This window comes from Pyxicephalus adspersus, chromosome Z (assembly GCF_032062135.1).
Source record: "Pyxicephalus adspersus chromosome Z, UCB_Pads_2.0, whole genome shotgun sequence".
NCBI lineage: Eukaryota > Metazoa > Chordata > Amphibia > Anura > Pyxicephalidae > Pyxicephalus > Pyxicephalus adspersus.
The window spans coordinates 55,153,556-55,173,960 of NC_092871.1; positions in this window are offsets into that span (position 1 = coordinate 55,153,556).

Consider the following 20,405-nt stretch of genomic DNA (forward strand, 5'->3'; position numbering starts at 1 on the left):
CCACAGAGTGGCACAATGACAGAGTCTGGAGGTGGCGGCAGCATTAGTAGGCCACAGAGTGGCACAAGGACATTGCGTGGAGGTGGCGGCAGCATCAAGAGGCCACAGAGTGGCACAATTACATAGTCTGGACGTGGCAGCAGCATCAGTAGGCCACAGAGTTGCACAAGGACATTGTGTGGAGGTGGCGGCAGCATTAGTAGGCCACAGAGTGGCACAAGGACATAGTGTGGAGGTGGCGACAGCATCAGTAGGCCACAGAGTGGCACAAGGACATAGTGTGGAGGTGGCAGCAGCATCAGGAGGCCACAGAGTGGCACAATGACAGAGTGTGGAGGTGGTGGCAGCATCAGTAGGCCACAGAGTGGCACAATTACATAGTGTGGAGGTGGCAGCAGCATCAGGAGGCCACAGAGTGGCACAATTACTGACTCTGGAGGTGGTGGCAGCATGAGTAGGCCACAGAGTGGCACAATTACAGAGTGTGGAGGTGGGGGCAGCATCAGAAGGCCACATAGTGGCACAATGACATAGTGTGGAGATGGCTGCAGCAGCAGCATCAGGAGACCACAGAGCGGCAAGGTGTGGTGATGGCAGCAGCAGCATCAGGAGACCACAAAGCCACAAGGTGACATAGTGTGGAGATGGCAGCAGCAGCATCAGGAGACCACAGAACCGCAAGGTGACATAGTGTGAAGATGGCAGCAGCAGCATCAGGAGACCACAGAGCGGCAAGGTGACATTGTGTGGAGATGGCAGCAGCAGCATCAGGAGACCACAGAGCCACAAGGTGACATAGTGTGAAGATGGCAGCAGCATCAGGAGGCCACAGAGCGGCAAGGCGACATAGTGTGGAGATGGCAGCAGCAGCATCAGGAGACCACAAAGTGACCCCGTGACAGACTGGGGCGGTGGGTGGCAATACCAGTACTCGCTGACGAAGGTGGGTGAAAGAAGGAGCACTTGGCATCTGATGTGTGGCATCAGGCAGGTGGCAGCATCAGAGTAATACCGTGTTTCCCCGATGATAAGGCAGGGCCATCAAATAAGACAGCCCCCCCTTTTTAGGTAAAAATGAAAAATAAGCCCCCCCCCGCAAATAAGCCACCCACCGATTACTTACCAGAATCGCGTGGTGCGGTGGGTGACTCCGTGTGTGAAATAAGACAGTGTCTTATCATCGGGGAAACAGGGTAGCTGAGGCAGGTAGCCAGAAGAAACCGGTCTCTTTTGTCAAGGTTTGGGTCAGGCGGCATGGATCATCTAATCAGATGCATCAGGCATTGGTGGGTGGAAATCCTGGCTGATCCACGCCTGATTCATCTTGACAAAAGGACAGTCTCTCCACATTTTGGGTGGACAGGCGAGTTCTTCTTGGGGTAACTATGGCCCCCGCCGCACTAAACACCCGCTCTGATGCCACACTACTGGCCGGGCAGGAGAGCTTTTCCAGGGCAAGCTCGGCCAGGTGCGGCCACAAATCCAGTTTGGCTGCCCAGTAGTCCAGCGGATCTTTAATGACGGCTGGCAGGGTGCACTCCAAGTATGCAACCACCTGCTGGTTCAGGTTCTGCTCTATGTCTAGCTGCTGGTTAGTGGTTTCTTCACTATGCGGGTGTAGAAAGCTGCTCATCAGCGACTCTAGACTCAGGCTGCTGCTGATGGAGCTGGTACTGCACCTGCCACCCCTCCACAGCAGACATGGCAGGGGAATGTGAGTGCAGAGGGCCCCCCCGATCAGACCTGCGAGAGGATGGACAATGGCGCAGATACAGCGGCCAACTGACCACATAGAATTTCTCTATAGTAGTTCAGTTTGTTCTCCCTCTCAGCGGGTGTAAAAAAGGCGCCCATTTTGGACCGGCAGCGGGGGTCCAACAAGGTGGAAAGCCAGAAGTCATCCCTCTGCCGAATGGTGACAATTCAGGTGTCACTGCGCAAGCAAGTGAGCATGCAGCGGGCCATTTCTGCAAGCGACTCGGAGGGACTCCCTGCTTCCATCTCTGCTGCTTCCATCTTCCTCATCTCCCTCTTGCTCCTGCTCCTCCTCTCCTGTCACCTGAGTAGAAAAACCACCCATTTCGCTGTACATTGTCTTTGATCCAATGTCCTCCTCCTCCTCCTCCAGTTCAGCCCCCACAGGGCTCATGTGGCCGTGAGATCTAGGCACCACGTCTCCAGTCCCCTGACCAGTCAGATTTACCAGCATCTGTTCCAGGACATGAAGTAGTGGAATGACGTTGTTCATCCCGTAGTCCTGGCGACTGACAAATAACGTGGCCTCCGTGACGGCTTGGGACTCTCCACCTCGGCATAAGCCATCAGTTCTCTGAAAGGTGCAGTCCACCACTTGGAAAGGGAGGGACTGCAGCAACTTGGACAGGAACACATTCAGCTTCTGCGCCGTTGGATGCGTGCACGCATACTGTTGTCTCTTGGCAATCGCTTCGGTGATCGATTGCTGACGGAATGACTGATGAGGAGTGGGAGGAGCAGGAGCATCTGGACCAGCAGAAGATGCAAATGACATACAGCTTCGACTGAGGTGGTGGAACCTTGACTCCCTGAAAGCCGGTGCGTGCCACTGGGTGATGCAAAGGTTGCTGCGGCAAGCTGGACCACCACATCAGAGCCACGGTTCTCCCAGGCCACTTTATGGTGACGCTGCATATGTTGACGCAGGGCCATGGTGCCAACATTGGCACCCTGGCCACGCTTCACCTTCTGCCCACAAATTTTACATATGGCCATGTTAACCTCCTCCGGCAACAAAAAACTACCACACCACCGAGTAGGTGATTTTTCCCCCAACACTCCGCACTGACTGACTGCTATAGCCGCTGCCTCCGTGAACCCCTGCACCACTACTTCTCGGGCAGGTAGGCAGCTGCGAAGCAGGTGGTCTACCCCGGGCACATTTGGCTCCCGACCTCCCACTGCTGCCACCCTGCTGACTACCAGCCATGCTACTACCTTTCTGGCTCAGCCTCTGCCTCACGGGCAAGCTGCCACCCTCTTCTCCTGATGATGATGAAGCCCCTTCTTCACCCGGCTCCCAAGTGCGATCGGCATCATCATCATCGAGTAGTGTATGCACGTCACTGATGTCCTCCTCAACGGTCTCTGGGTCAGGAGCCTGACCGCTCGCAACACCACCTCCCACGTCACTCTCCTCATCACTACTTGCCCGCCTAGTGGAGAAAGCGGCATATGTCTCCTCCAGATCTTAGCTGGGCAGTAACTGCTGACTGTCCTTTACTAGCTCGTCCTCGCTGTATAGTGTAGCTGAGCCCACAGCATACAATACTTCTGTGGCTGAGGTAACAGCAAAGGACAGAGGCAAGTTGAGGACAGGTGAGGGCACAGGGTCTGCTCCCAGGCCATGCCAACTAAGGGTTGTGTCTGACGAACTCAACGACTGTTGGCTGAGGGTGTCTGATGTCACTTGGGATGAAGTGGATGACTGAGTTAATTAATCAAGAATAGCTGGGTTGCTGGTCAAGACACGACCGCTAGATGACACCGGGAGCTCAGGATTCTCGCTGCGACTCCTGCTGACACGCCCTCTTACTCTGCTGCGACCTCTGCCTGCACCAGAAACATTTAGGCTTCTGCCACTCCTCTGTGCATGGCCTGCCACTTCTCTGTCTGACATACTTTTACTTGAACTAAGTAAATTTAAAGCAAATTAAAACACACCTAAAAGCGACAAATATATTTTTATTTTTGTACAGAAATAGGCCACTAAACGCTTTTAGCACCAATAACTGCAACAGTGAACTGCGTATATATTTTTCTTTTTGTACTCAAATACGTCACTAAATGCTTTCACCACATATAACTGCAGAAGTGAACTGAGAATATATTTGTATTTTTGTACTGAAATACGTCACTAAACACTTTGACCACAAATAACTGCAACAGTGAAGTGCGTGTATATTTTTCTGGATATATAAATTGATGGAATGACAGAGCTGTATATTTGCTATTTGGATCCCCAGATAATCTTTCCCTGCACTTGTAAATCGCTTTTCTAGCACTGTCCCTAGCGCCTTCTGACGTCTCTCCCTGCACTAAGATGCTGTGAAATGATTCCTCCCTATCCTTTTCCTGTACTTATAAATCATTTTTTGAGTTTTTTTTAACACAATCAGGTTTCTCCTAACACTCTCCCTAGCGCCTGCACATGTCTCTCCCTGCACTCAGAACGCTGTAAAATGTCTTAATCCAAGATGGCTGAGGCAATGGGGTGTGACGTCACAGGGCTGGCTGGCTGCTGATTGGCTGCATGCATGGCATTATGGGTCATCCCACCTTCCCAGAGTTCGGAAATTCGGATTCGTTGCAAATCAAATTCTTTCTGAAATTCGGATCGAATTCCATTTGTTTAGCTTTGATTCGCTCATCTCTAAAAGGCATGGAGTAACAGATTTCCCAGTATTTTAATCTTTATTTAAATGATATGTTATAGCTAAAGGAAAAATAAAAATAAAAGAGAAGGTGGGAAACCTCTACTTAGTGGGACTTTATATTAATTACCACCCCAGGGGTAATTTGGAAAACAAATAAAACAAAAAAGACTGGAATTTAAAATGGCTTTAAAAAGTTTCAAAAATATATTTAGCATGAATGCTTATATGTCATGTGAGGTAAGGTGATACAAAATTTACAGTGATAATACATGATATAATTGATATAAGGTTGGCTATTCTACATGAAACCACATAGGAGTATGCCAGGTTTACTATACAACAACCACCTGATTACATATTATTCATTAGGAGTGACAAATGTCTCCATCCTGATGCGTTTCGCCCATGGGCTTCCTTAGGGTCCGACATTTGGCTGACGGGTGCCCTGTGATGCAGGACTTCAGGTAGCTGATGAGAGCAGTCACAGGGGAAGGGGGGTAAGGGAAAAAGAAAGCGGTGCATGGGAGTGATGTTGGTTGACCAGGGAACAGTGGAACCAGAGGGAGGGAAGATAATAGAGGAAGGGATTGTAATGTAAAGGTGAATGACAAGCGTTAACTGAATGGAAATGGGAAGGGGGAAGAAAAAGGGGGGGGAGAGGGAGGTGTTGAGTGGAATCTGTGTGTGGTATGGGAATGTGTGTATAGTAGTGTAATATTGACTTGGATAGGTTGGTCAGTATTGCCAAAGAGATATTTACTAGTTGAAGAGTGGAAGAACACTACAAGCTGAACCAAAAATATGCTGGGAATCTAACAGGGTGCCAGCCATAATAAAACAGTGCAATTATTTAAAAGAATAGAATAAAATAACATATGTGATCAACATATTGATGCTAATCAGACAGAAGTTGAAAAAATGTAATTACAAATGGTTTTAACCACCTTGGCGTTTCACTGATGTCTAGATTTCTGTACCAAAAGTGGTACACTATTTTTCATGAAACTTATTTTTTTAAATTGTAGACCTGTAATTTACAGAAATTTGTGCGAACAAGGATCTAGTAGATATCCTGTATATAAAAAAAGTTTGAAACACACAATCATGTAAAAAAAAAAAATAACTTTAATAATAAAATTAAATAAAAAACACAAAAATCCGCTTAAACAAGAATGCATAAATAAATCAAAAATACTGAAAATGCAATAACTCTGTATATTGTATAGTACTATATTATTCTAAAATACCTTCCTAGTGTGGTAAATTTTAAAACAGGGGGCAGCATCACATTAAGAGTCCAACGTCACATTAAGGACAGTGGAACCGGGTTTCCTTCCAGGTTTTTTTCCTGTCCTCCCTTCTCTTGGAGCAGCACACCACACACATTCTTGTGTGTCTTTGCTTTCTTGGGGTTGGTGGATTGTACTCCGAAAAATGACGAGCACTCAGGCGTAGCGGGTTCACTGTGTATGAAGCACGTCGTCCAAGTTGATTTGTATCCTCTTCTGGTGTTAGGTGTTTCACACATATAGCTTTACAGATTTTCCATATGAATTCAGGGTGGGGTTCAGGCCTGTCATTTTGTTTTTTGAATAGAATGTATGCATTCTACCAACACTGTTCCACTAGATGGCAAAAGATTTTTTATAGTACTTTCTCTGTTGCTTTCTGACTGCTGGATAAAAAGTCATGGCCTGGTCGGCTCTGTCAAAACCCTCCATTGTGCATTTGTAGTCGATGACTACCTGGGGCTTCTGAACAGCTTTCCCACTTCTTGTTCTGGTTTGAACAGTGCTCATCACGCAGACATCCTTCTTATCATGTCATCAGAGAGCCATCATCTTTCCTTTCTGCCAGGCAACTTTATCCCCAGGCTTGAGCTTTTGTGCAGTGAAATTGGCTGGCAATTCACGCCGGTTAGCCCTAACAGTTCCGTAGGCATCCGTTTAGTTTTGTATCAGGAACTCGTACAGCTCAGGGGACGTATAAAAATTGTCTGTAGTAAGACAATACCCTTGGTTCAGCAAAGGCTCAATAAGAGACAGCACAGAAGATGTTGCCACTCCAAAGGAACTAAATCTGGGGACAAATTTTGTGCCTTTGCCTGTATATATTACAGAGTTACAGATATATCCAGATTCAGATTCACACAGCATAAAAGACTTGATCCCAAACCGTGCTCTCTTGGACGCTATGTACTGCACCCAGCTCAGTCTCCCTTTATATGACATAAAACTTTCATCCACACTAATGTCCCTTTCTGGCACATAGCAGGTTTTGAAGTTGTTGATAATCATTTTATAAACCTCCTAAATTTTTTTTAGCTTGGGGGCAGGATGGGTGGTCTCACCAGAATCATCATTGTTGGTAAAATGTAAAAATTTCATGATTAGGCTAAATCGATATTCAGGCATAACCGTGCCAAAAAAAGGGGTGGCAAGCAGTTTGTTGGTGGACCAGTACCACTTCTGCAGGGGTTTCCCCACCACCCCCTGGAGAATAACAAGGCCCAAAAAAAGCCAAATATTCTTTTGGGTGACCGGTTCCCATTTCCGGGTTCTGAACAAGCTTGCATGTGGACCAGAATGTGAATTTGAATTTCCCGCTGATGGGCACACGCACCGACAACTTCATCAGGGATCGCTGAGAGACACGTACACGCGAACACCGAGGAAAGAAGAATCCGACGGAGAAGACAGACACCCAACGCTGGAGACGGAGATTAACGCTGGAGAACGTTGCTGGAGAACTCGGATCGAACAACAGCACACTGAATGATGACAGCGGCACCTGGTAAGAGACGCCTGTTTCTATTTTTAGCCACCTGAGAATAGTTTGGGGTAAACGCTTTCTGCAAGTTTTTTTCTCTTGAACTAGGCTCGGGGTAACCGCCCAGGTGGTTAAATGCACCAACAATGTAAACATCCATATGATCAAGGATAATGTAGGTTGATTACATAAACATACAGAGAAATTTGGTCAATTATTAAGGGGTCGAGGGAATTAGTGACCTAAAATGGGTACAGGACAATTTATAAAAATATATATATACAGTGATTCCTTAACTATAGAGGTTTTGGATACAGAACTAAAGGTGTTTGGATACAGAATTTTTCTTTTTCATATATGGTAATTAGGCAAAAAGAGTTTGTAGCTAAGGATGTCATTAAGTCCTGGTTTACTGGTAGCTTTCAAGTTAAAAATCCATTTTGTTTTGCATAGGAAAAGTCCAGCATCAATGTCACTGCCTCTAGGATTTGGCGGAATCTGTTCCAGGGCAAAAAAGCTTAGAGCAATAGGGTCATAAATATGTTTCATGCCTACATAAAGGCTTACAGGATTTGTTAATCTGCGGAAGCAATAGAATATATATGCTCATATATCCTCTTTTTAAATGGCCTCCTAGTCTTGCCCACATAGAAAGATTCATATTGACAAAAAAAAAAGATAGATGACACTTTCTGTTTTACAGTTAATATAATGGTTAGCACGATGTGTCCTGCCATTAGGGAGAGGTATGCATAATGTCTCTTTGATCCAAATGCATTTTCCACGTTTAAACATCACTTTAACATCAGACATGTGGACACTTGTAGTGGAGAAATAACTATGTACGAGTTGGTCCTTTAGTGAGAGAGGTTTCCCAAATGCTATCGCTGGTCTGTCAGTAAGGAACTTTTGTAATTTATTATCTGTACTCAGGATGTGCCAATGTTTGTGGCAGATTTTCATATTTCTTCATGTTGCAGGCTATACTTAGTAATGATTTGTGTAGGGGAAAAGTCCATAGTTGTTTTTGATATGTTAGTCTGGAAAAGTATAGCATCCCTTTGCCTATTATAGGCTCTATTAAGGGATCTCTTCAACAATCATTTGGAGTATCCTCTTAGCCTTAGCCTCTTTTTCTGAATTCTGAGTAGGTGCTAGGGATGAGCGAGCAAGATTTGTAAGTTTGATCTTGTGGCAAATCGGGCCTTTCTAGCTTACTGACTATTTAAGCGAGAACGGCCTTATGATTCGCCATGAGGTCGTGTTCTCGCCGAACGAACAAGGGAAAAAGCAGGGGGCAGGAACGCCCACTATTTCCGGCAGGAATGGGGCGGCTGGGAGTGAATCATTTGCTCCCAGGATGCACAGCAAGGCCCAGCAGCCCAATCAGGAGAGAACTGAGCAGAGGCATATAAACAGGGAATGAGGGAGGGGTTAGTCACTCCATCTTGTGTTCTGTGTGAGGAAGAGAAGCAGGGAGAGACATGGATTGTGACAGCGACAGGTTAGGAACCTTCTGTATCTCTGTATATATACAAATTTTGCAGCTTTTGATGCTACCTAGTCCTATTTAGCAAAGAAGACTGTTTCCTGCAGAAAAATTTCTGTCCTACTCTAAAAAAAAAACATATTTCAGTCTAATACATCTTGCTATTTACAAAAATAAAAGCCGTTTTGCTGAAGAAAAAAATTCTGTCCTACTCAAAAAAATACATATAGTTCAGGCTGATACCTCTTGCTATTTACCAAACAAAAAAAAAATTTGAAAAATTTCTGTCCTACACGAAAAAAATACAGATATTTCAGTCAGATACCTCTTGCTATTTACCAAAAAAAAATCAGTTTGCTGCGGAAAACTTCTGTAATACTCTAAAAAGCACAGATATTTCAGTCTGATACCTCTTGATATTGATAAAAAAAAAACATTTTGCTGGAGAATAAATTTCTGTCATACTCTAAATAAAATACAGATGTTTCAGTCTGATACCTCTTCCTATTTACCAAAAAAAGCCATTTAGCTAAAGAAAAAATTTCTATCCTACTCTTTAAAAAAAATACAGATATTTCAGTCTACCTCTTGCTATTTAGCAAAAAAAAACAGGTTGCTGCAGAAAACTTTTTTGTCCTACTCTAAAAGAAATACAGATATTTCAGTCTGATACCTCTTGCTATTTACCAAAAAAGCCAGTTTGCTAAAGAAAAATTTCTGTCCCGCTATAAAAATAATACAGAAATTTTAGTCTGATACCTCCTGGTATTTACCAAAAAAAGCCAAGTTGCTGTGGAAAATTCTGTCCTACTCTAAAAAAAATACAGATATTTCAGTCTTTGATACCTCTTGTTATTTAACAAAATAAGCCAGTTTGCTAAAGAAAAAATTACTGTCCTACTTAAAAAAACATACAGATATTTCAGTCCGATACCTCCTGCTATTTACCAAATTTACCAAAAAGCCAGTTTGCTGCAGAAAATTTTCTGTCCTACTTTAAAAAATATAGATTATTCAATCTGCTACCTCTTGCTTTTTACCAAAAAAAGCCATTTGGCTGAAGGAAAAATTTCTGACCTACTCTTTAAAAATAGATATTTCAGTCTAATACCTTTTGCTATTTACCAAAAAAGCAATTTGGCTAAGGAAAACATTTCTGTCCTACTCTAAAACAATACATATATACATATATACATATATTTCAGTCTGACACATCTTGCTATTTGCCAAAAAAGCCATTTTGCTGAAGAAAAAATGTCTGTCCTACACTAAAAAATACATATATTTCAGTCTGATACCTCTTGCAATTTACCAGAAAAAGCCAGTTTGCTACAGAAAAATTTCTGTCCTATTATAAAAACAAAATAAGGATATTTCAGTCTGATACCTCCTGCTATATACCAAAATAAAAAAAAGCCAGTTTGCAGCATAAAAATGTCTGTCCTACTCGAAAAAAATACTGTTGATTCAGTCTTTGATACCTCTTGTTATTTACTAAAAAAGCCAGATTGGCACCGAAAAAAAGTCCTACTCTAAAAAATTACAAATATTTCAGTCAGATACCTCTTGTTATTTACCAAAAAAGATAGTTTGCTAAAGAAAAATTTCTGTCCTACTCTAAAAATGATACAGATATTTCAGTCTTATACTTCTTGCTATTTACTAAAAAAAAGTGAGTTTGCAGCAGAAAAAATTCTGCCCTACTTTAAAAAATTGCAGATATTTCAGTCTTTGATACCTCTTGCTGTTTACAAAAAAAAGCCATTTGGCTAAAGAATAAAATTCTGTACTACTCTAAAAAAAATACAGATATTTCAGTCTGATACCTCTTGCTATTTACCAAAAAAGCCATTTTGCTAAAGAAACAATTTCTATCCTACTCTTTAAAAAATACAGGCATTTCAGTCTGAAACCTATTGGTATTTACCAAGAAAGCCAGGCTGCTGCAGAAAAATTTCTGTATTACTTTAAAAAATTAAGACATTTCAGTCTGATACCTCTGGCTTTTTTCCAAAAAAGCCATTTGGTTATAGAAAAAATTTCTTTCCTACTGTAAAAAAATACAGATATCTCAGTCTGATACCTCTTGCTATTTACCAAAAAAAGCCATTTTGCTGAAGAAAAAATGTCTGTCCTACACTTTAAAAAATACTGATATTTCAGTCTACCTCTTGCTATTTACCAAAAAAAAAATCAAGTTTGCAGAAGAAAAATGTCAATCCTACTATAAAAAATACAGACATTTCAGTCTGATACCGCTTGCTATTTAGCTAAAAAAGCCATTTGGCTAATGAAAAAATTTCTGTCCTATTCTAAAAAAATACAGATATTTTAGTCTGATACCTCTTGCATTTTAGTGTTAGTTGAATAGCTCACTATTCAATTTGACTGCTATTAGGTCGAATAATGCAAAATTATTTGGGTGTCTGAACAAAAAAATTTGGGTTGTTTTTCTGGACTGTGTGGAGCTTCTACAGCCTATAAATACATTTAAAAAGAAACGTCAAGACTCCCCCAGCTCGGCACAACACTGTACAAGTAAAAAAAAAATAAGGAAGTCTTTTTTCTGTTGCTTACAAGGCCATTTTATGGGGCTGTCAAGGGAACATGCTGGATTTTATACGGTCTCCGAGTAGAGGCAGAGAGGGGCACGAGGGGGTTCCTCCGGTCCAAAAACTAGCCACCACCGCTCCGTTACAAGCCATACACAGGCTTCAGAGTACAGGCAGAGGTCCCTGAGGGGGGTCTTTCAGTCCAAAAGTTAGCCAGCTACACAGCTCTGTTATAAAAGTTACAAGTGACAGATGGCAGCAGCAGGAGGAGGAGGCGGTGGGCACCGAGACGGTGCAGGGACCTCATTGGTAACTGGCATCTACAGCTGGGTGTAGTGCATCATCAATGCCACCTAGATGGCTGTAATGCCATATTTAGGAATGGAGTACTGACAGGTGGCAACAGCAGGAGCAGGAGGCGGTGGGCCCCGAGACGGATCGCGGACAGCATTGGTAACTGGCATCCAGAGCTGGGTACTGGGCAAGCGGCATCAGTAACAGCATGAGGGGGAGGCAGTGGGCCCTGAGAAGGAGCAAGGACTGCATTAGAGGTTGAGGCCATCACCTATATGGACAGTGTCAAAGCTGGAGTTTTTGAAAACATGAATGGATGAATGAGATTTCAATCTGTCCCTACCTACTATGTAGCGAAACCACTTGAAAGGGAACGGGCTTGGCGGAATCAGTGGGGAAAGAACACCCTGTTGAGCTGGAGTCTAGTCTGGCATCTAGATCTGAGTAATGGGCAGTGGGCAGGCGGCAGCCGTAAAAGCATGAGGAGGAGGCGGCAGGCCCTGAGACGGAGTGTGGACAGCATTGTTAACTGCCATCTAGAGCTGGGCACCGGGCAGGTGGCGGCAGCAGCAACAGCTTGAGGTCATTATCATTAATTGACTGTGTAGAAGGTGTAGCAATAGGGATGAATGAGATTCTCACGGTCCCTACAGTGGCGGTGGACCCTGAGACATAGCGTGGATGGCTGTGTTACTCCTCCTGCTCTTACTGCTGCCGCCTGCCCACTGCCCAGTACCCAGCTCTAGATGCCAGACTAGACTAGACAAAGGTCAACAGGGTCTTCTTTTCCCGCTGATTCCACCAAACCCCTTCCCTTTCATGTGGTTTTGCTACATTTGAGATTGGAATCTCGTTCATCCATTCATGTCTCAAATAGCTACAGCTTCAACACTGTCCATATAGGTGATGGCCTCAACCACTAATGCCGTCCTTGCTCCGTCTCAGGGCCCACCGCCTATTCCTCCCAGTACCCAGCTCTAGATGCCATTTCCCATTAAACATACCGGTGTCTCCTATCTCATCCCCCCGTCTTATACAGAGGGACTGCTGTCCCACTTCCCAGTTCCGGGGTAACATACACAGAAATTCAGCGTGGTACAGATGGATGAAGCAGAAGACGTGGCCTTCTACATTCAATCACAAATTTCAGATTACACACTTGCAATACAAACTTCGGGGTGTCATTAAAGATACACTACACCCAGCTTTAGATGACAGTTACTAATGCCTTCTACACCCAGGAGTTTCAGGGCCTGCTATCGAGTGAAAGCACATGAAAGGGAACGGGGCTTGGCGGAATCAGCGGGGAATAAAAACCCTGTTGAGCTTGAGTCTAGTCTGGCATCTAGAGCTGGGTACTGGTCAGGTGGCAGCAGTAATAGCAGGAAGAGTAGGCGGTGGGCCCTGAGAAGTGTGGATGGCAATGTTAACTGGCATCTAGAGCTGGGTACTGGGAGGAGCAGATGGTGGGCCCTGAGACGGAGCAAGGAGGGCATTATTGTTTGAGGCCATCACCTATATGGACAGTGTAGAAGCTTTAGCTTACATTGCTGTGTAGTGGACTGCCTTTTCCTATCTGCTAGCTGTAACTTTGTAAAATGCGGCATGGACAGCGTTGTTAACTGGCATCTTCAGCTGGGTACTGGGTACTGGGCAGGCGGCAGCAGTAACAGCAGGAAAAAAAGATGGTGGGCTCTGAGACGGAGCGTGGACGGCATTAGTATCTGGCATCTAAAGTTGGGTACGGGGCAGGCGGCAGCATCATTTACAGCAGGAGGAGGAGGTGGTGGGCTCTGAGACAAAGTGTGGACAGCATTAGTTTCTTGCATCTAGAGTTGGGTACTGGGAAGGTGGCAGCAGTACCAGCAGGAGTAGGAGGCGGCCCACCCTGAGAAGTGTGGCTGGCATTGTTAACTGTCATCTAGAGCTGAATACTGGGAGAAGCAGGCGGTGGGCCCTGAGACGGAGCAAGGACGGCATTATTGTTAGAGGCCATCACCTATATGGACAGTGAAGAAGCTTTAGCTACTGGAGACATTGCTGTGTAGTGGACTGCCTTTTCCTATCTGCTAGCTGTAAATTTGTAAAATGCGGCATGGACAGCCTTGTTAACTGGCATCTACAGCTGGGTACTGGGCAGGTGGCAGCAGAAACAGCAGGAGGAAGGGATGGTGGGCTCTGAGACAAAGTGTGGATGGCATTAGTAACTGGCATCTAGAGTAGGGTACTGGGCAGGCGGCAGCATCAGTAACAGCAGAAGAAGGAGGCAGTGGGCCCTGAGTAGAAGTTTTGACGGTATTAGCACGTGGCATCTAGAGTTGGGTACTGGGCAGGCAGCAGCATCAGTTACAGCAAGAGGAGGAGGTGGGCCCTGAGAAGTGTGGATAGCATTGTTAACTGGCATCTAGAGCTGGGTACTGGGAGGAGGAGGTGGTGGGCCCTGAGACGGAGCAAGGATGGCATTAGTGGTTAAAGGCCATCACCTATATGGACAGTGTAGAAGCCGTAGCTACTGGTGACATTGCTGTGTAGGGGAATGCCTTTTCCTATCTGCTAGCTGTGACTTTGTAAAATGAGGCATGGACAGCATTGTTAACAGGCATCTACAGCTGGGTACTGGGTACTGGGCAGGGGGCAGCAGTAACAGTAGGAGGAAGAGATGGTGGGCTCTGAGACAGTGTTGCCAGCATTAGTATCTGTCATCTAGAGTTTGTTACTGGGCAGGCGGCAGCATCATTTACAGCAGGAGGAGGAGGTGGTGGGCTCCGAGACGGAGAGTGGATGGATTTAGTATCTGGCATCTAGAGTTGGGTACTGGGCAGGCGGCAGCATCATTTATAGCAGGAGGAGGAGGAGTCGGTGGGCTCTGAGACGGAGCGTGAACGGCATTAGTATCTGGCATCTACAGTCGGGTACTGGGCAGGTGGCACCATCAGTTATAGCAGGAGGAGGAAGAGGAGGCGGTGGGCTCTGAGATGGAGTGTGCACGGCATTAGTATCTGGCATCTAGAGTTTAGTACTGGGCAGGCGGCAGCATCATTTACAGCAGGAGGAGGAGGCAGTGGGCTCTGAGACGGAGCATGGACGGCATTAGTATCTGGAATCATTTACAGCAGGAGGAGGCTATGGGCTCTGGAACAAAATGTGGATGGCATTAGTATCTTGCATCTGAGGTGGGTACTGGGAAGGCGGCAGTAACAGCAGGAGTAGGAGGCGGTGGGCCCTGTGACAGTGTGTGGATCGCATTGGAGATGAAGGCCATCACCTCTACGGACAATGTAGAAGCTGTAGCTAATTGAGACATGAATGGATTAATGAAAATCATACTTTCCATACCTATTATCTGGTGAAACCACATAAAAGGGAACAGGCTTGGTGGAATCCGCGGGAAATACATACATTTTTTATCAGTTGTGGATATCTAGCAAGGGCTATCAGTTAAATATCTCTATTTGTTTCATATAAATGTTTATGAGTTTTAGGATACATACAAAGTGCTATCAGAATAAAATGTATTTGTATTTTTTGTATTGTACTGTATCTGTACTTTTTGGAGAAAAATATATAAAGTTTTTTATGGCCTTTTGGATAGATACCAACTACCAAGTGCTATCAGAATTAAATATCTGTATTGTTTGTAGAGTAATACATCAATTTTTTGGGGCTTTAGGGATATATAGCAAAGCAGGATCAGAACGAAAGATCTGTATTTCTGTAGAGAAATATAGACTTTTTTATGGTCTTTTGGATCGATACCAAGTGCTATCAGAATTAAATATCTAGATTTTTTGGAGAGATACCAAACTTTTTATGAGTTTTAGGATACCAAGTGCTATAATAATAAAATATCTGTATTTTATTACAGAAATACAGAAACTTTTAGGTTTTGTTAAGGTAGCTTGCAAGAGATATACTAAATTATACCTCTAGTAATATATCACGAAAGCCGGAAAAATTTCTATACTTATCCTTAAAAAATTGTCTTTATTTCTGTAAAAAAAAAAAACAGATATTTAATTCTAAACCCACTTGCTATCTATCAAAATACCCATAAAAAAATCTGTATTTCTCTCTAAAAAATACTGATATTTAATTATGAGTCATAATTAAATATCTGTATTTTTGGAGGAGAAATACATACATTTTTATGGCCTTTTTGAAAGATAGAAAGTTGTAGCCTGAATTAAATATCTGTATTTTTTTACAGAAATACAGAAATTTTGCTGTTTACTTTGATAGATAGCAAGTGGTATCAGAATAAAATATCTGTATTTTTTTTACATAAATACAGAAAGTTTTTAGGATTTTTTTATAGATAGCAAATAGTATCAGAATGATATATCTGTATTTTTTTACAGAAATACATTGATTTTTCTGTTTATTTTGATAGATTGCAAGAGTTATCATTATTTATGCTAACTCTTGCAATCTATCAAATTAAACTGAAAATTTTTGGTATTTCCATAAAAAATTACAGATATTTAAATCTGATACCACTTGCAATCTATCAAAATAAACAGAAAATTTTCTGTAAAAAAATACAGATATTTAATTCTGATACCACTTTCTATCTATCAAAAAGCCATAAAAAATTCTGTATTACTGTAAAACAAAATTCAGATAATAATTTTGATATCACTTGCTATCAAAAAAGCCATAAAAATGTCTGTATTTCTGTAAAAAAAATACAGATATTTAAATCTGATACCACTTGCAATCTATCAAAATAAACAGAACAATTTCTGAAATTCTGTAAAAAATAAATAATACAGATATTCTATTCTGATACCATTTGCTATCTATCAAAAAAGGCATAAAAATGTCCATATTTCTGTAAAAAAAATAGATATTTAACTCTGATACCACGTGCTACCTGTCAAAATAAACATAAACATTTCTGTATTTCTGTAAAAAAATACAGAAACTTAATTATGATACCACTTGCAATCAATCAAAATAAACAGGAAAATGTCTGTATTTATGTAAAAAAATACAGATATTTCATTCTGATACCACTTGCTATCAAACAAAAAGCCATAACAATTTCTGTATTTCTGTAAAAAAAATACAGATATTTTATTCTGATACCACTTGCTATCTATGAAAATAAACAGAAAAATGTCTGTATTTCGGTAAAAAAAATACAGATATTTCATTCTGATCCTACTTGCTATCTATCAAAAAAGCAAGAAAAACTTCTGTATTTCTGTACAAAAATACAGATTTTTTTTTGGATACCACTTGCTATCTATCCAAAAAGACAGAAAATTTTATGTATTTCCCTACTAAAAATACAAATATTTAATTATGAATCACACAGCTCCATTACAAGTGATATAGGCCTCAAAGTAGATAGAGGCAGAGGGCCCTGAGGGAGGTGTTTGGTAAAAAAAATTAGCCAGTTACACAGCTTCATTGCAGGTTATAGACCGCTGAGACCGAGTAGAGGTAGAGGGCCACTAGGGGGAGGAGTAGAAGGAGATGCCGAAGGCTGTGAACGTGCTCTTCCCATTAAGATGTCCGTGCAGCAGTTGACGACTAATCAGTACACTCTGCCGAGGGGGTGTTGAAGTCATTGCCGATCCAAGCCTTATTCATTTTAATAAAAGTGATTCGGTCTACATTTTCTGTGGAGAGCCGAATCCGTTTGTCACTCACTACGCCCCCAGCTGCACTGAACGCTCTTTCAGATAACACTCTTGCGGCTGGGCAGGCAAGGATCTGAACGGCATGTTCTGCCAGATCCGGCCACTGTTTCAGCTTGGATACCCAGTAGCCCAGTGGGTCCTGGCTTTGCAGGTTGCAGATGTCCCATGCAGAGTTTAGGTATTCCTGCACCATGACTGAGTAGCGCTGCTTAGTGTCCTTGGCAATTGCTGCACGACTGGCAGCTTGCTTCCGCTGAAAAATAGCCTGCATAGTTTGGCTTAGACGACCTCTACTGCTGCTGCCACCTATGCCGCTTGAAGCAGTTGTATGCCACCCATGGCTGGTGGAACTGCTGCTGCTGCTGGCAGCCAGAAAGGTCCCTTACAAGCACTTCTTGGTAGTGCTGCATTTTAGGTCCCCTGTATTGGGGCAAGATCAGTTGTTGTATCTCCGGCTTCTAACGTGGATCCAGTAATGTAGCAATCCAATATTCGTCAGTCTTTGTTTTTATGTGTTGTATGCGTGGATCTTTGGCTATGCACTTCTGCATGAAGGCTGTCATGTGGCTCAAACTCCCCACTGCTGAGGTAATTCTGGACCCACACTCCTGTAGGTCGAACAGCAGCACAGGGTCGTCGGCCTCCTCCTCCGCCTGGTCTTGCCATCCACGGAACATGCCGCCTTGTGTTTGGGTGGATGGATGCCATGTACCCTCAATATCCTCCTCTGCCCCTTCCTCCCCTTCTCCCATGCCTACAATGTCCTCCTCATTCACTTCCACCTCCTCCTCCTCCTGGATTTTTGGTGCACTATGCCTAGTAGGCACGCGTGTTCGAGATGATGTTTGAAACGTCATCTCTTGATGCAGCGTCCGCTCTGTGTCGTGCCTGAGATCCACCATCATCTGTTGGTGGAAGCTGAAGAAAGGTAGTGTAGGTATACATCTCAAACGAACAGACTCTGCCACGTAATACGCCACCGCTTTCTGTTGTTCAGCCAGCTGCTGCAGCATGTAAAAGGTGGAATTCCAAGGTGTGGCCACATCACAAATTAACCGGTGCACTGGCACGTTGAGATTTCGCTGTAAATCCACGAATCTGGCACTGGCTGTGTATGACCGGCGGAAATGCGCTGACAACTTTCTGGCCTTCAGCCACAGCGGCTGGAGGCCTGGGTAATTCCTAAGGAAGCGCTGTACTATCAGCTTCATGACATGAGCCAGGCAAGGTACGTGTGTGAGTTTCCCACAACGCAGGGCTGCCAGCAGATTGGCCCCGTTGTCACACACAACCTTGCCTGGCTGAAGTCTGTTAGGAGTTAGCCATATGTCCTCCTGCTCCCGCAAGGCACTTAGAATGGCTGCGCCCGTGTGGCAGAGGGAACCCAGGCTTCGCAACCTCCGGACTGCATGGCAATGTCTGAATTGTGCACCAAAATAGCAAACTGCAGATTGTTTCTGGCGGTGAACAGATGCTGCCGAATGGGAGGTGCTTGGTCTCCATGGCAAAGTGTCCATGGAGGTAGAGGTTGAAGCACAAGAGTCAAAGGAGGAGGTGGAAGTGGAGGTTGAGAAGGAAATTGCATTGCGATGTGCTCTGGGCGGAGGTAGGTATGCAGGCCTTGCTGCAGCTGCGTCTTCCCCTGCTGCCACCAGTTACCCAGTGAGCTATATATGAAATATATCTTCCCACTTCATGCTTGCTCGATCAACTGTCGGTTGTCAGGTGCACCTTGCCAGAAACTGAGTGCTGCAGGACCATGGACACATTGCTCTGCACGTGTTCATACAAAGCAGGAACACATTTTTCTACAAAATGCTGTCCCTTAGGCATAACGTACTGTGGATTCGCGCAGATGAATGCATTGGAGTACACCAGCCGGTAAGGGAGGAGCTCTAACACAATCAGCTGTGCAATTGCCGCATTATTAGCTTTGTTTTGGGGTCATTTGGGCCATATTTCCTCTTGTGCTCCAAGCATCTGGGGGATGGAAGGTTGGATGTTGCTAATGCTAACCACAGAAACATTGGACGATGGGGTAGAAGTTGTGGGGAATGGCAATGATGCCTGGTCCTGACTGCTAGCAATGCGACAAACAGCAGCCGGTGGTGGAGCCTGAAAAAGGAAATGCTCGGCTTCATGCTCCACTCAAATTGCTGGCTGCAGCACGGGTATTTTTGGTGGCAGAAGGAGGAAAGGCAGTGGAGGAAGATCGAGCAGTTTGAGCTTGCTTCTTGGGCGGAGGTGGTTCCACAGAGCTCTGTGCTTTGACCCAGTGTTCCCGCCAGGTTACTGGGTGGTGGCTTTTTAAATAAATGCTCATGCAACTTGTTGAAAGTTTGTTTGGGTTTTTGCCTCGTTTCAAGTGTTGAGCACACAGTTTACAGATGACCATAGAGTTGTCATCACTAGTGTTGGTCGAATAGCTCACTATTCGATTCGACCACTATTCGGTCGAATAATGCATAATCATTCGGGTGATCGAACATCGAATTCGAACTCCAGTAAAGTCAATGGGGGAAAAATTTGGGTTGATATTCAGGCTCCACGAGTGTCCTCTTCCTCCATGGACACTTTGCCATGGAGACCCAGCACCTCCTATTCGGCAGCATCTGTTCACCGGCAGCAACAATCTGCAGTTTGCTATTTCGGTGCACAATTTTGACGTTGCTACGCAGTCCTGAGGTTGCGAAGCCTGGGTTCCCTCTGTCACATGGGCGCAGCCATTCTAAGTCCCTTGTGGGAGCAGGAGGACATATGGATAACTCCCAACAGACTTCAGCCAGGCAAGGTCGTGTGTGACAACGGGGCCAATCTGCTGGCAGCCCTGACTTGTGGGAAACTCACACACGTACCTTGCCTGGCTCATGTCATGAAGCTGATAGTACAGCGCTTCCTTAGGAATTACCCAGGCCTCCAGCCGCTGTGGCTGAAGGCCAGAAAGTTGTCAGCGCATTTCCGCCGGTCATACACAGCCAGTGCCAGATTCGTACATTTACAGCGAAATCTCAACCTGCCAGTGCACCGGTTAATTTGTGATGTGGCCACACCTTGGAATTCCACCTTTTACATGCTGCAGCGGCTGCCTGATCAACAGAAAGCTGTGGTGGATTACGTGGCAGAGTCTGTTCGTTTGAGACATATACCTACACTACCTTTCTTCAGCCCTGTGGAGTGGCTGCAAATTGAGGACTTGTGCACTGTATTGTCACCTTTTGAAGAGGCCACCAGGATGATCAGC